This window comes from Microcebus murinus, chromosome 12 (assembly GCF_040939455.1).
Source record: "Microcebus murinus isolate Inina chromosome 12, M.murinus_Inina_mat1.0, whole genome shotgun sequence".
In the NCBI taxonomy this organism is placed as follows: domain Eukaryota; kingdom Metazoa; phylum Chordata; class Mammalia; order Primates; family Cheirogaleidae; genus Microcebus; species Microcebus murinus.
Genome location: NC_134115.1, coordinates 77,822,648 through 77,837,876, shown reverse-complemented (window position 1 = coordinate 77,837,876; position 15,229 = coordinate 77,822,648).

The window sequence follows — 15,229 nt, the reverse complement described above, 5'->3', positions numbered from 1 at the left end:
TCTTCTGTGCTAGGCAGCCTGCTTTCTTTGGAAAAGTTGAGCATTCCTCATCCAGCAATGGTTTCCGCAATTAGAGCTATCCACAGCCAGGAGTTTGATTAATAGCTGGGAGGTTTCTCCTTTGCTGACAAATGGGAAAAAGAGAAATCAGATAGGGAGAAGCTGAATGCATTTGCTTAGCACAGGGCCTGGCTGCTGCTCTTTCCAGAGGAAGAGCTGCAGTAATTTCCTAGGGGCTGAGAGGGAGGAAAAATCTCTTAAAAGTTTGCAAAGTAATGGATCAAAAAAAAGAAAAAAAAAAAAACAGATATGCCTGTTTCTGTGCAGCAGAGCAGAGAGAGCTGGCATCCCTGGTCTCTGGAGCTGGATAGCATCACCCCTCACACAGCACACAAGGGAACAGTAAGGCCCAGAGAAGGGGACCTGGCTTGCCCAAGGTCACAAGAAAATCAAGGCCAGCTGTGGTCAAACTGTATATTTCTCAAAGTCATAGAGCCACTTTGCTCAAACTGGGAGGGAGTGATAGCACAGTTAGACCCAAATGTGTGAACTGAAAAGACTAAATTTCTGGATCCACAATCTTAGACCCCCAACGAAGCTTCTATCCATGAAGAAATTTAGAGACCTAGAGTAAGCTCTGCAAGAGAGAAATTGGCCACTTTACAAATTCTTCTCATGGGTCCTCGTTTTTCCCTCTATGACTCTACTAAATAATTAAAATCCTTTACCTCCTTGGAGATTAGAAGACAGCGAATCTCTCCCCTGAGCACTGGAGTATTTTTCTCTCCCTCCTGAGCATTCCAAGTTCCCAGAACCTCTCCTCAAAGGGCCTGGAGGGGATGGGAAGTGGGGGCTGGCGGCTTAAGAATGATATGCCACTGAGAAAAATCTGCAGGCCGTGGGGCTAAGCTGTCAGCATCCAGGCAGGCCAGCCAAGGCAAGGAGGAGGCAGAGACGGGAAAGGAAATGGAGGCAGACTGGAATGATAAGGGCTCTTCCTGGGCCACAGCCGGAGTCTGCAGACAGTGAACTTGAATATTGTGCTACACAGTCCAAGGCAAAGGGCAAGTCAGAGACTAGAACCAGTAGGGGTTATCAGGGGGCTTGGTAGCTAGGTTGGCATAAATCTGTTCCCAGTGACTACTTGTGGACATTGGATCATTACAATCATTGCAAACATGCAGTAGGAAGGCTCGTGAAAGTCCTGGGCCCTGTTGCCACAGGTGGACCTCTGCTAGGATTTCTAGCCCAAACCTCTGAGAGCAGGGCCTACCCCAGACCCTGGTGGACACAGAGACTCTCCCAGGTCAGAAGGCAGGTGTGTCGGTGAGAAGAAAAAACATCCTGTACCTGTAAGAGTAAAACCATGGGTTTAAATGTCAACTGTTCTTATTAACTACATGACCTTGAGCAACTCAATCTCTGAGCCTTGTTTTTATTATTATCAATTAGGTTTTGATGATGATTAAATAAGATTATATGTTTAGTACTTAATATAGTGCTAGACACAAAGTGATAAAAATCACTGCCAATAATAGTAGCAGTCTTTAATGCTACAAATGTAGCAGCAATGCAGTAATTATGATAAATGAACACAGGTAACAATAACAAAATCTACCAGTGTTGCACGCACAGTTGGTGGCATAGAGTGAGAAATTGCAAACTATGGCCTGCGGGCCAAATCTAGCTCACCACCTGTTTTCGTATAGGCACAAACTAGAATTTCTCTTACTTTTTTTTGTTAATGGTTGGGAAAAAAATCAAAAGAAGAATACCATTTTATGAAATGGTATTCTGAATTCAGGTATCAGTCAGTGTCCATAAATAAAATTTATTGGAACATGGTCAGTTCCACTCATTGACATTTTGTCTGTGGCTGCTTTTATGCTTCAACAGCAAAGTTGAGTAGATGTAGCAGAGACTATTTGGCCTGAAATATTTACTGTTTGGCCCTTTACAGAGAAAATTTTCTGGCCCTGGATGAGAGTCTCTTCTCTTGCCTCCCACCTTCCTCTCTTTGAAGCTCCGTACAGTCCTGACCTCCTAGCTCTACAGGCTATCGCGGGAGTGTTTTGCTAGCTCTGGAAATACACTGTGTCCACCAAGTACTGTGTCTGCATCCTCCAACACAGGGATGGTGGTAATTTTCCACATGAATGTGGACTGATGCACCACGATCTCCAACTCCCCACAGGGAGTTGAAATAACTATTTTCCCCAGAGTGCGTCTTCTTCCTCCCCTGTGCAAACGCACGTGCTCTTTGCAAAGACCTAACAATTCAAGTCATAATGGAAGGGATTCTCACCCATTTTATTGCCATAGTTACCGAGATTGCAAGTTTAGATGCTGTATTAGCAGTAAGTGCACGGTAATAATAGAAGTCAGGGAGGAGGGGACGAAAGGATTCTGCCTCCTGTTTCTCCCTACAGCATCCTTCAGGGCAAATATACCAGAGACAGTTTGCATTAAATTGCAAAGTTGGCAGTTTTCTTAAAAAAAAAAAAAATCCAAATAATTGCTTTAAAATCTCTTGTCTTCCCCTGACTGGTTAACCCTCACGCAAACCACCTCATCCTAAAACAATGAAAAGGAGGTTAAAAGAAAAATCAGTGGCCAGAGTTACCATGGAAACCAAAGTGGAAGGCAAGTGAAAGTCAATTTAAGGTTTAAATGCACATGAAGCAGATGTATGTGTGCGGACATATTTGCATATAGATATCCATCTCCCCTCCTCTCTGCCAGCCGTAATGTGCTTTTCCTTCCAGGCCCACCTTAGGATCATCCACCTCCAAGGAGATTGTCCTGACAATTTCAAGCCCCAGTAATCTCTCCCTTCTGGAACTCCGTTTGAACTGCAGTCTGGACACAAGAATCGACCTGTTACTATACACTGTCCTGGTAAGAAACCATAAAAACCTTCAAGGTCACTGAATGCTCTATGCTCTCTCACCTCTGTGCCTTTGCTCTTGCTCTTCACACCACCTGGAATGAATGTCCTTGCCCACTCCCCTCCCCTGGGTAACTCCTATCATCCTCCAAGTCTCGGTGTAGGCAGTAATTTCTCGGCAGTGCTTTCCCCAGTCCTTTTGCCTCCTTCCAGTCTCCCCTTACTAGGCTACAGCAGCCCCATCATAAGGCTAATCACACTGAATCGTAATTGCTGCTTATGGGATTACCACCCCTCTCCAGACCAAGGAACACTGGCAGACAGGAACTGTGTTTCTATTGCATGTACCCTCACTGCTCGCTCTCTCTCTCTCTCTCTCTCTCTCTACACACACACACATACACACACACACACGTGCGCACAAATAATTCAAATCACACAACCTAAGCCAAAACATTCATTTCTATATGCCAAGAACAGTTGCTAAATATTATTATTAATGTTGCTAATTGTCATGATTATCTTCAAATGCAAAGTATACAACTTTTGCTTATTGGTTCTAAGGAAAATCATGAATAGGTGCAGAGAGGGGAGGTGGATGGGACTGGGATAGGGGAACCTTTATCATACGCAAAATGGTTAAGGGATCCTGGAACTGCTGGCAGAAATAAGAACCTCTAAGGATGCATTTTGCTAAATTCACTTTCAGAAGACAGTCGTGGGACGGAGTACTTCCTGTAGGACTCCAGAGAGCAGGTAGAGGGGCAGCAAATAAGAATTATGGAGCAGAGTTCCTGTTTCATAAGGGAAGACATGCAGAGCTTAAGGCTGTTCAACTAATTTGAAAGGCTGTCATGTGACATAGTGAGTCCACCAGCACAGGGAGCATTCAAGTGGGCATTGCATGAGCATATACATTTTATCAAGGAATAAAAAGTCTGGCATATCTTTAATAAATTGCAAAGAGAAAACTGGAGCATGAGGTGACGGAGGTGGCAGTGGCCAGAAGTGACAAGAATATGCAGGACTGAGCAGGAGAAGCCGAGCAGGCTGCAGCTTACAGACTGAGTGCAGATAACTGTCTTATGTTAACATTTTTTCCTGCAGGAATCAGGGACCATGGAAGGGTTTGATATGGAAAGTGACATGATCGTTGATATGCCTTCTGGTGATCACTCTATTGGCTACGAATAAGATGGAATGGAAGGGACAAGCCTTTAAAATATTATAAAGCTGTTACAGAGGCCCAGATGATGGAAGCCTGGATTGAGGCAGGAGCAGGAGGGATGATGAAGAGCAGGGACGTTAAGGACATAGTGGCAAAGTAGAAGGGACAGGCTGTATCAACCGGTCCTTCCAAGTAGGTTCCACATGCTGTCCGCTACCCCTATGTCTGCCCTCCTGGAAAACAAACAAGCCTTCCTTGTTTGCAAGAGCAGGCTCAGGCTGTCACTAGGCTGTGAAGGTTGCAGTCACCTTGAGTGGATTCCCCACGCAGCTCAGCGAGAAGCAGAGCCTTCCCTCCGCTGCTCTGTCAGCTCCACTTTGCGTCAAAACTGCTTTGTATGTCACCAAGTTATTAAAGTTGCGGATTGCAGTGCTGTGTCAGGCAATGTTGTGCTGAAACTGGGTCAGCAAGGGCCGTCTCTCAGGCAAGACATGGGCTCCTGGTGTCCCTACATGTCAGCCACGGCCGCAAAGTCTCCTCGGCTGCCTTCTCCCCAGCTGGCTTTGAAAGGCCGTAATAACCCCGTACAAAGCTTGGCCTTTGTACGCAGCAGCTCCAGTGGCAAATAATTCCCTGCGTGAAGACTGAAAGAGGCCCCTCTGTTCTGTTTGTCGTTCTTTGTGCCCACAAGGGTGGCAAGGGCTGGCTTTCCAATTCTCTTTCGAATCTTTCCTTTTCACGGAAAGAACAGCTGCATGAAGAAAGGAATCAGCTGTTTCGAAACCCAGTTCCCCAAGTTTCTCCTCCGATGCTCCTGGCATCCCAGGGACAAAAGCGGAACAGAGGGGCACAAACAGAAACACGGTCGTGGAGCATGACAGCATGCCAGGGAGAGACACAAAATGCCACCGTAGAAGGAACAGTCCCACAGCCAGGGAAACACAGAGATGCGAATTTGGTGTCAAAAGAAGGAAAAAGTTCCTAGTGGGCTTGCTCAAAGACAGAGGGAGCTACCTCGATTCAATTCAATTCAATTTAATTCAATTCAATCCAATGCATATTCATCAATGCATAAGTAACAGTTGTAGAACAAAACAGAACAAAACAGATAAAACAAAGATCTCTGTCCTCTTCGAATTTATATTCTTTTTTTTTATTTATTTATTTCTGCGAATTTATATTCTTGCAGAGGGAGAGAGACAATAAATGATAAATATAGTAAATAATTAAATAATATAAATCATTTGGTATGTTAGAAGGTGATAATCTATGGGAAAATTTCATAGGTAAAAATCTATGGAAAAAAATCTATGAAGAAAGAGAGAGAGAAATACAAAGACAGACAGACATCAGTGGACAAGGTTATAATTTTATAAAGGGTGTCCAGTATGGCTTAATTAAGAAGGTAATAGTTAAACAAGGAAGAGAAGAAGGTGAGACAGTTACCCAAGTGGACTACCTGGGGAAGCTTGTTCCATGAGGAAGAAAGAACCATTTAAAAGATCCTAAGGTAGTAATAGTGGGGCTGGCAGGTCCAAGGCACAGCAAGGAGGAGACCGAGGTTGGAACCATGTAGGTGACAGGAAGAACAGTGGGAAATGAAGTCAGGGTAAGATCAGGAGAGCCTATAGATTTATCCTATAGATCTATATAAGGACTTCAGCTGTCACCACGAGTGATATGGGGAACCCTAGTCCCAGAAGATCATGAGATCTCAGCATAAGGTAGAATATCATCTAGAAAAACTATTCTAGAGCAGTGGCTCTCAACCAGGGATAATTCCACCTCCTGGGGGACAGTTTCTGAAAACATTTTTGCTTGTCACAACTGGGACAGGTGTGCTACCAGCATCTAGTGAATAAAGTCCAGGATGCTCTTAAGCATCCTGCCATGAACAGAACAGCCCTCCACAGCAAAGAATTTTCCAGCACAAATGGCAATAGTGCTGAGGTTGACAGACCCTGCTCTAGGAAAACATCAAGCTTTGTCTGGCTGGTAGCTACATGTTCTTTAAGAAGATGTACCACCACTTTTAGGATAACCTATCAGGCCGACTTTTCTAATAAGTACAGTGGGCCCAGTGCCTAGGGTCCAGGATACTTTCAGAGGGCCAAAACAGATTTAAATATCTCATATCAAAGGAAAAAATATATAGCTGATTTTGTATATTCATCTTTATACCAATACTGCATTAAAATACTGTGCTCTTTTTTAATGGAGCAAGGAACAAGGAACCCACAAAGGCAAATGGCCCCTAAGGGGCCCCAGAATTTGTGATGTGGCTCTGGGATTAGCTGTTGTTTTGGCCTCCTCTGCTCTTAGACTGGAAACTGCTCTGTCTCTTGAGTCCTCCATCCACCAGCTGTGTTCCTAGGCTTAAGGAATTCAATCGTCCTGCTCTTCTTCCTTTCTAGGTGGGTAGAGTTATAAACATAACTCAATACTAAGCTCAAGCAAACAGCAGTCATGTCCACTGAACCACAGAAGAACACTGTCAGAGCTAGAAGGTTCTGGAGAGCTTATCTGCTCTGGTCACCTTATTTTATAAGATAAGGACACCAAGGCTCAGACAGGAGAGGTGAAGTGACTAATCTCTACCAGAGTGAGAGCTTGGGGAATTTTCTTAGGCTCCTTTTACAAGCATTTGTTTTTGAGTCTCACATTTGATTTATATCAATTTCACCAAGATGAATTTCATGCTATCTGTTGGGAAAAATAAAACCCCAGAACTCTTAATGTCATTCTTAGCAATTCAGTGCCACTTTTTCGTTTTCAAAGCTCTTTAGTGCACTATTTCACTTCTTCTTTATCATAACAGTGCAAGATTGATAGAAGGCAACCTTTACCATGCTTACCTCTGAGATACAGAAACTGAGACTGGGAGAACCCACGTGACTTGTCCTAGATTATAGTGCTAACAAGGGGTGGAGTAGTAGACCAGAATTTCAAGCCCTTGACTGCTCTTTTAGGACTGTCTTCCAAGCCATCACTTTTTATTATTCTCGATATGTCATACGGTGCCTAGAACATACTTTGCATTCAGTAAATGCTTTTTGAATGCATAGTCAAATCGCCCTGTTTCATAGATTAAATCACGTTCCCAGAAACAGGTAAAAGCCTGACACAGCATAGTAAGATAAATGTTGGTCTTATCCACAAAAATGTCAGCAAAGAATGGGGAGTGGAGGGGCATTGTAATTTTAGTTCACCTTTTAAAAAAAAGCATTATGCTTTATTTTTCCCTGTGTCATTTTCATAAGGATAAATATGAGAAAATCAGTACAAGTATAAGGAAATAAAATGAAAGATGATAAGGTGTCAAAACTCCAAATTGTCTGGGAATTATTTCTTAAGAGAGCCAAATAAACAGATTATTCTGCTGACTTGTTTTTCCTATTTTTTTCCCATACCCTTTATTATTTTTATCTTCTAGGCTGCCACCATTTATACCTTATTGATTTAAAAAGATCCCAACTTACTGCACACTTGAGAACAAGTCTTGTGTCTCATCTATGGAAATGCCATAGGTCCTAGATCAGCAGCTCAGGGCCTTAGCAGCAAGTCATTCAGGCTGTTGGGCCAGTTCTGACCTGATCGTGCACACACCGGAATTGCAGCCTGGATGGCCCATGCATATGCCCCTGCCTCATGGCCTAATTATGGAAACCGGACCTTTGTCTTCATTCATTCCCTCGTTGCAAACGTACAGGGAGCACCTGCCATTTGTCCTCATCCATCCTGCAATTTAGTCACAAATATATACTGAGCACCCACTATTTGTTAGATATCATGTCTGGTGCTGAGAAATTGAGGGGAAAATAAAAAAACAGTTTGGCTCTTTAGAAGCTCATGGTTGAGATTGATGTGTAAGAAGTGCACCTTTAAATACACTGACAGCTATTATACAAAATGAGGTGATTAGACCTATAAACCAAACGTGGGCAAAGTCCTCTGAGAACAGACGGTGGGGAGCGACTGATTCTGTTTAGAGCAAGGTGGTGATTAGAGAAGGCTTTGCAAAAGATGCCAACAAAGAGTCATGGGAGACACTTTAGGGATGGAGTGAAAGGACATTCCAGATGTAGCGAACAGCATGACCAGATCAGACATACCTGTGGGGCCATGTCACTGCTGAGAAAGGTAGAAGTATCTCAATAATAATAAACCCCAGTACTGACTGCTTATGATGAGCTAGGCAATGGGTTAAGTATTTTACACACACAATTATAACAAATTCTGCCTTCAGTTTAGAAATTGCTTGACTATTTCATAGATGAAGAGGCTTTTGCCATTGAGAAGAAGTGAGTGACCTAAGATTGTGTATCTAAGAAGGTGAGACAGTAATTGGACTCTGATCTGTCCATCTGCAAAGCCCATTATTAGACCTTATACTGTGCTGCTCTCTCTTATTATTGATGGGAGAACTGGGGCTTACAGAGGTGAATTCCCTTGCTCCTGGACCACATGGCCGTGACAGTTGAATCTGAAACTAGGTCTGGATCTGCATTCTTTCCGGTATATGCCACCCTGTCATTCTGTGCAGGAACTCATTAAAGAAGTTTCAGTGTAGAGACAGAAGCATGTGTTGTGTTTGTTTTGTTTTGTTTTGTTTTTCCATGCTAGTGACAAGAACAGAGCTACAACAGCCTCAACAATGAATGTTACCCTTATGGTGTGAACAGACATATCAATACAAATTGCCTCTGAGTCTTTTGCATCTTGAAAGGGAAAATATACTGAGCCAGAGGATTTTCAGGGGGAAATGAAGGGAAAAGAAAAATAATGGGCTAATGGAAGAAGGATAAAGGAGTCCTTTGGGAAGAAATGGAAAAATAAAGGCAATAGCTTCCAGGTGGAGGCCGTGGGAGCATTTGGGAGTTGGGGGAGAGGGTAGGCAGAAGCAAGGAATGTGCAAGATACAAGAAGTAAAAAGGATAGGGAAGGCAGCTCTTGTGTGGAGAAGCAAACAGAACACACATCAGTAAAGGCAGCTTTGCCCGAAATCCACAGAGGAGAAATGAGAGGAGTACTGTACAAAATTAATGGAGGAAAAAGCAAAGAGTTGGGATTAAGGGTCCCACTGGTGTTGGAGCACACATCGCAAAAGAAGGAGAAATGCATGACTGTGGGAGTTACACTATGAGGAAAAAAAAAAAAGTAAAACACAAAGAAGAAAAGCCAGAGACTTAGAAAGGAAGCCTTGAAGAATGAAAATAGAGTTGCACAAATGCAGAGAAGTTACAAGTCATAGTGGGGAGCATGAAACACAAATAGGAAACACAAACGGTGAGCTCTGAGTGAAGAGCAAGTGCAGACACCTTGCGCATAAGAAAGAAGGCAATGTGGGTTGAGAAAATATAAATGATTCATGAAGGGAGCAGGGGTCGATAGCTAACATTTATTGATCATCTGTAAGGTGTCCAGTATTTTATATGTGGTCCATTATTTAATTCTCCTAACAGTCCTATGTTGTCAGCATGTTTAAACATGGATCACAGATCCGGGAGAGATTAAGTGTCTTGACTAAGGTCACACCTCTAACAGTGCTAGAGTTAGGTCAAGGACTGAGATGCCTATGTCTAGAGCCACTCCTTTACCCATATTTCAAACTGCCTCATTAGGTCAGTGGGCTATACGCTGGTCACTAGAAAAGAGCAACTTAACTTTAGAAATTCTATTTAGCACACCCTTGGTTGTTAATAATACAACAAATGTTATTGTAAAACTACACAGAGTGATTTGCACAGTGCCTGGAACACAAAGATCACTCCATTAGTGTTGGTGTTTATGACTGTACTTGGCTAGAAATTGGACCTGAAAAATTGATGTGATTTGTGTGTGAGCAAGAATAGAGATTTGAAAAGATAAAGGAAAAGAGATTTCAATTTCTCTACTGAGAGCTGATTATAAGCATCTGTTTCCCATTTCCACCTTTACTGACATGTTGGTATCCTGAAATTAGCCAGGGTGGGGATATTTACACCAGAGAAATCGGCAAACAGCATCACAGTTTCCTATTACCCCCTCATTTTACCCCTGGAGAGCTGGGTGGGGAGATGTATGATCTTACCTACATAATAGAAAAAATAAAACAGCATGTTTTTTAATACAGTTGCCTCTCCCCACAACATACATGCAAAAATATACTTATAGAAATAAGATTATCTTCTTGAAACAGTAAAAAGAATTTGCTTGGAAAATGATTTTATCTCTTAGGGAAAAAGCAAGGTGTGGGGAAGTGGCTATGTATGACCTATGAAGCTACATGTTTAAACTTCAGATCGGACAACAAATACTCAAATGCATATCTTAAAATTCTAAAGCATAATAAAGCATTATGATAGTAGCTTTTGTAATACATGCATCAGGGTTTAAATTCTGGCTTTGCCACTTACTAGCTGTGGGACCTTAAGCAAATTAATTAATTTCACTATTGCAGTTTTATCTGTAAAATGAGAATAATAACAATGCTTCTCAGAGGAAGGCATAGGACTTAGTGAGACAATGCAGGTCAAGTCATTTGCACAGAGATTGCTCACTACTTGCTGGCTTCCATAGCTATACCCAGCCAGAGAGTGGGCCTGGGACACTGGTAGAATGTATGAGCAAGCAAGAATAGAGATTGTAAGAGTTGGAGGAAACAGCACTCTCTTTTCTGATGATTCTAAGGTAATAACTGTAGTGAGTCCTTCAAATGCTGAAATACTTGACTACAACGTATAAAAGATGCTTAAACTCCTCTTAGAGCAGGAGAGGACTGAAAACATGTTACGACAATCTCAGTTTCCTTCCTGTGGAAAAGGTAGATGGGCTTTATCAGGGCTTCTTAAATCTGCTTAATTATCAAATCACCCAGAACTTCAAAAACTATGCACTTCCTATTGGTAACTCAGAAGGTTTCATTAAGTCCTTTCATTAAGTCCTTAGAAGTTCATGAATCTTTCTCTTTTTCAAAGCACCCCTGTCCAGGAGATTTTGGTGATCAGCGTGGTTTGATGATCACTGAACTAAATCGCAGTTCTGTATCTGTAAACCAAAACTAAAATTATTTCGTTGCCAATTGCAGGCCCAGCCCCACCTCTGGATGTTTCTCTTGCACGCGCCCTCACCCCATTGCACCAGCACTTGGGGTCACTGATAATTAAGGCTTAGCAGCATTTTGGAAGTCTCTGCCTTCCAGGGATGTTCATTCAACTTCGGCCAGGTCTGGTTTCCATAAAAACTCTGGCTTATGCTGAATGCACACCTGTGTGCCCCCCTGTTTTTAGCTTTATTGCCCAGGGTGAAGCAGTCTATGTAGAGCATACGTCAGCACAGGCCCTGGCGTCCTGGGAGTGCTTATGAAATGTCCAAGGCAGCCCTGTAGGCCAGAAATCAAGGCACCAGCAAACATTGGTTGCTTCTCTGGCCAGAGAAGGCTTCCTGGAAGAAAAGGAGTTTTAGCTGGATTTTAAAAGATACAAAGGATTTGAGGAGGGAAGTCGGGTGTTGGGAAATGGTGAAGCTTCATTCTAGAAAGGGATGAGCTCAGAAATGAGTTTTAGAAGTGTTACTCCGGGACTGGTGTGGTGCACGGATTGAAGAGGAGAACACTGGTTCCTCCCCACAGTGTGGGCCGTGCATACACTAGAAGCCCACGGGCACAGGGTGGTGGGGGGATTTTAGGGCCATCAGGACAGCTGCGACTAAGTAGCTATCGAGTGACCTAGCATTTATGAATCTCCTACTGTATGCCAGCGTTCCACCTCTGCTATCTAACTCCACACATGCCCTCCTCTGAGAAGGGACACATCTTTGTCTCCTGGACGTGCGAACAAACTGATCATATGAAAGGTCGTTTGACTTTCTCGAGACCACCATGCAGGAAGTGTGAAAAATCAAGATCTGGCCCCAGATTGGCCTTAAGAGCCTTAAGGTATGGGATTAAACCCTAGATTAAAAATAATAATACTACTAATTAAAAGGAAATAGTGACAGAGCAGCCTTTTTCAGAGAAAGCAAAGATAATATCCAGATAAAAAAGGGAGGGAGAGAAAAACTCAGATACTGACACACAAACACACACACACACACACACATGAGCGTGCACCAGCACTTATTACAGTCCAAGCGAGCCTGTCCCATCGTCCTCTCGCTAATATATTCTGGGGCAAGTTTAGGGGATCAAGAAGAGAGTGACTTGTCAGCTCGTAGGAAGTGAATGATAGCATGAGAATTACCAATAATCTCACGAACCCTCTTTCAAACCCTCCGAGGGACTAAGAGGCATGTATTTTTTTTTGTTTTTTTTCAGAAAAGGTTTCTTTCCTTTCATAACTACTGGCCTAGATTGTGTCTTTTTTCCCCTCTGGTGTTTGGACAAATGCAACCGGAGACGTGATGAGACTGAGCCTTTGCTAGAGGATACAAAAATAAAAAAAAAAAAAAAAGCAAAGTCGTACACTTTAGGCATTTCCATTCAGAAGGGCCTCCCGTCTCTTCCACTTGGGGCCTTTGCTCAAATTAAATTACCTTCTGCCTGTTGTCACCACAGTTCTATATATATCTAGTGCTTGAGCTATTGAGATAAATGCGTGGAGCCCAAGTTGTTGGGTCAGGCCACGGGAGACATCGCAGTTGCTACCTGCTCCCAGAAAGAACAGATTGTGTTTCTGGCCCTGAAGGTCTCGCTCTGTGCTCTATGGGACAGAACTAAAAAGGGCTAAACTATCTGTGCCTCCTGATCTTTGAGTCTCGTCTGTAACAACATCAGAAATCTTTTTGACATGCATCAAAGCAGCGGAGGGTACAGTTTCCGTGTTCTGCGACTGCTCTCTTAGGTCCACCCTTTGCTCCTTCAGCCCATCCTCCACGCCCTCCCCCGAGTGACAGTGACAGCTCGTTTATGTTCTTGACCCTACCTAGAATAAAGAGCTTCAACATTTCCCAATGCCTTAGGGGCTCTTCTGGACCTGGCCTCCTCCTGCCTTTCCAACTTTTTTTCTTCTTTATCTCACTCATGCTTTCGTTATTAAAAATAATTATAAGTATCAGAAATTGGGCACTTACTATATGACAGTATGCCAATTATTTTTCCATTCATTATATTCAGTTATTTTATCTCATTGTAATTCTCTGAGGCAAGTATCTGTATTGTCCTAGTTTTACCAGACAAAATAATAAAATTCAGGAACAGAGAGGTTAAGTGACCTGCCCCAGGTCACACAGCTTATGTGTGATAGATCTAGGACTTAGGTCTGTCCATCACCAAACCCCAAATCACTAATCTTTGTCTCATATGTATCACACTACAACATAACCACATGTTCACATCTGTCTCTTTGTCATCTAAGTCATCAATCCTGGAGATTAAATATAGAGCTTTCTTTTTTTCATTGTTTTCATCTCTAGCTGGAACAGGCCATGGTGGGCACTCAGTAATGTTTTCCTAATTGTGTTTTATTATATTTTATTTCCAATAAGTAAGTAGAGGGATGATAAGAGCTCAAGTCTAGCTCCAGATGAGTTCAGGCTTCTGATTTGTAGTGATCTAGAGCTGGGTTCTTAGCTGATCTGAGCTTTACTCTCCTATCTGTTTCATGGAGTAAATGAGTTAAGTCACGTTAGGCACTTTGAAGAGTGCTGGGCGTGTAGGAAGCTCTCCACAAATGCAAACTCTGATTGTCCACTGGCTACCTGATGACCCAGAATTCTTTCCATATACTTTTAGGAACATACCCAGCACACTGCTCTGCCCTGTCTACGCCGCTAGAGTTGACCTTCCTGAGCATGAAGTGCATACTTTATATGGATTTTTGTGGTACCCACCCCCTGCCCCAGGGCAGATAGCATGAGTTCAGTCAAGGTTTTTATTTATTATTTATTTATTTTTTTAAGACAGGGTCTCGCTCTGTCTCCCCAGGTAGAGTGTAGTGGTGCAACCATAGCTCACTGTGGCCCAGCTTTGGACCCCTGAGCTCAAGCAGTCCTCCTATCTCAGCCTCCTGGGAAGCTGGGATACAGGTGTGTGCCACCACCCTGGGCTAAATTTTTCTTTTTGTAGAAATGGGGTCTTGCTTGTTGCCCAGGCTGATCTCAAACTCCTGGCCTCAAGTGATCCTCCCACCTAGGCCTCCCAAAGTGCTGGGAGTGCAGGTGTGAGCTACCGTGCCCGGCCAAGGTTTCTAAATGAGTAGGCATAGTGATCTGGATAATGCTTATTCTGCCATCTGGGCTTTGAGGGCACAGGGAAACTCAGTTGCCTATCTAGTCCCCATGCCTGTAAGAACCACATTTTACTCCTTCCTGGTGTCCTGTTTAACATTTACCCGGCAGCTGACTATGCAATGAGACCAGGGATTGGGACCATGTGTCAAGCACTATGATGAGTGTATTACATACATCATGTGTGTACGTATGTATTACATACATAAACACATTGCATTATAGCACCCCACTATAACGGGGAGACACTGCTAAACCCAGTGGGAAACATTCCTCACGGAGCCCACAGTGAAGGGAACCTCAGTGTACACTCATTTTTTACCTACTGGAGAGCTCAAGCAGGGCCTTACTGAGCGTCAAACAGCCAGGCTGAAAAAAGAGAAAGACTCAGCCAGAGGTTTCTCCCAGACAGACTAATGGTGTCTCCACCCCAGGACAAGGGCTTTCTGCCCCAAGCCAGCCAGGATTTCCTGAGGAGCAAAGGGTAGGATCTAGCTCTGGTAGCCTCTGGGAAAACCTTTATTTCACATCCAAATGCATGTAAAGCAACAGCACTCAGCACTTACTACATAGGTGCAAATGACGTGCCAACTCTCACGCATGGGAAGTCTAATGTGGGCTCCATTTAAAATATCTGCCAAACAATACAATGAGACACTTGAGGAGGTAATCATCCCTATCACTGGACCTTTGAGCATATGTTGAACAATCATATATAAGAGATATTTCAAGGTAGAGAAGAGCCCAGCCTTTGGGCTCATATGGGTTCTCATCTTACATCCTTACTAGTTGTGATTTACTAGATAAGCGCTTCGGACAGGTCAATTCAACCTCCCTAAGCCTAGTTTCCTCTACTGCCAAATGATGACGATGAAGACACCTACCTCCCAGGGTTTTTGGAAATAGTAAATGAGATAATGTGCATAAAACACCTGGCAGAGTGCCTGGCACATAGTAATTGCTCAAAGACT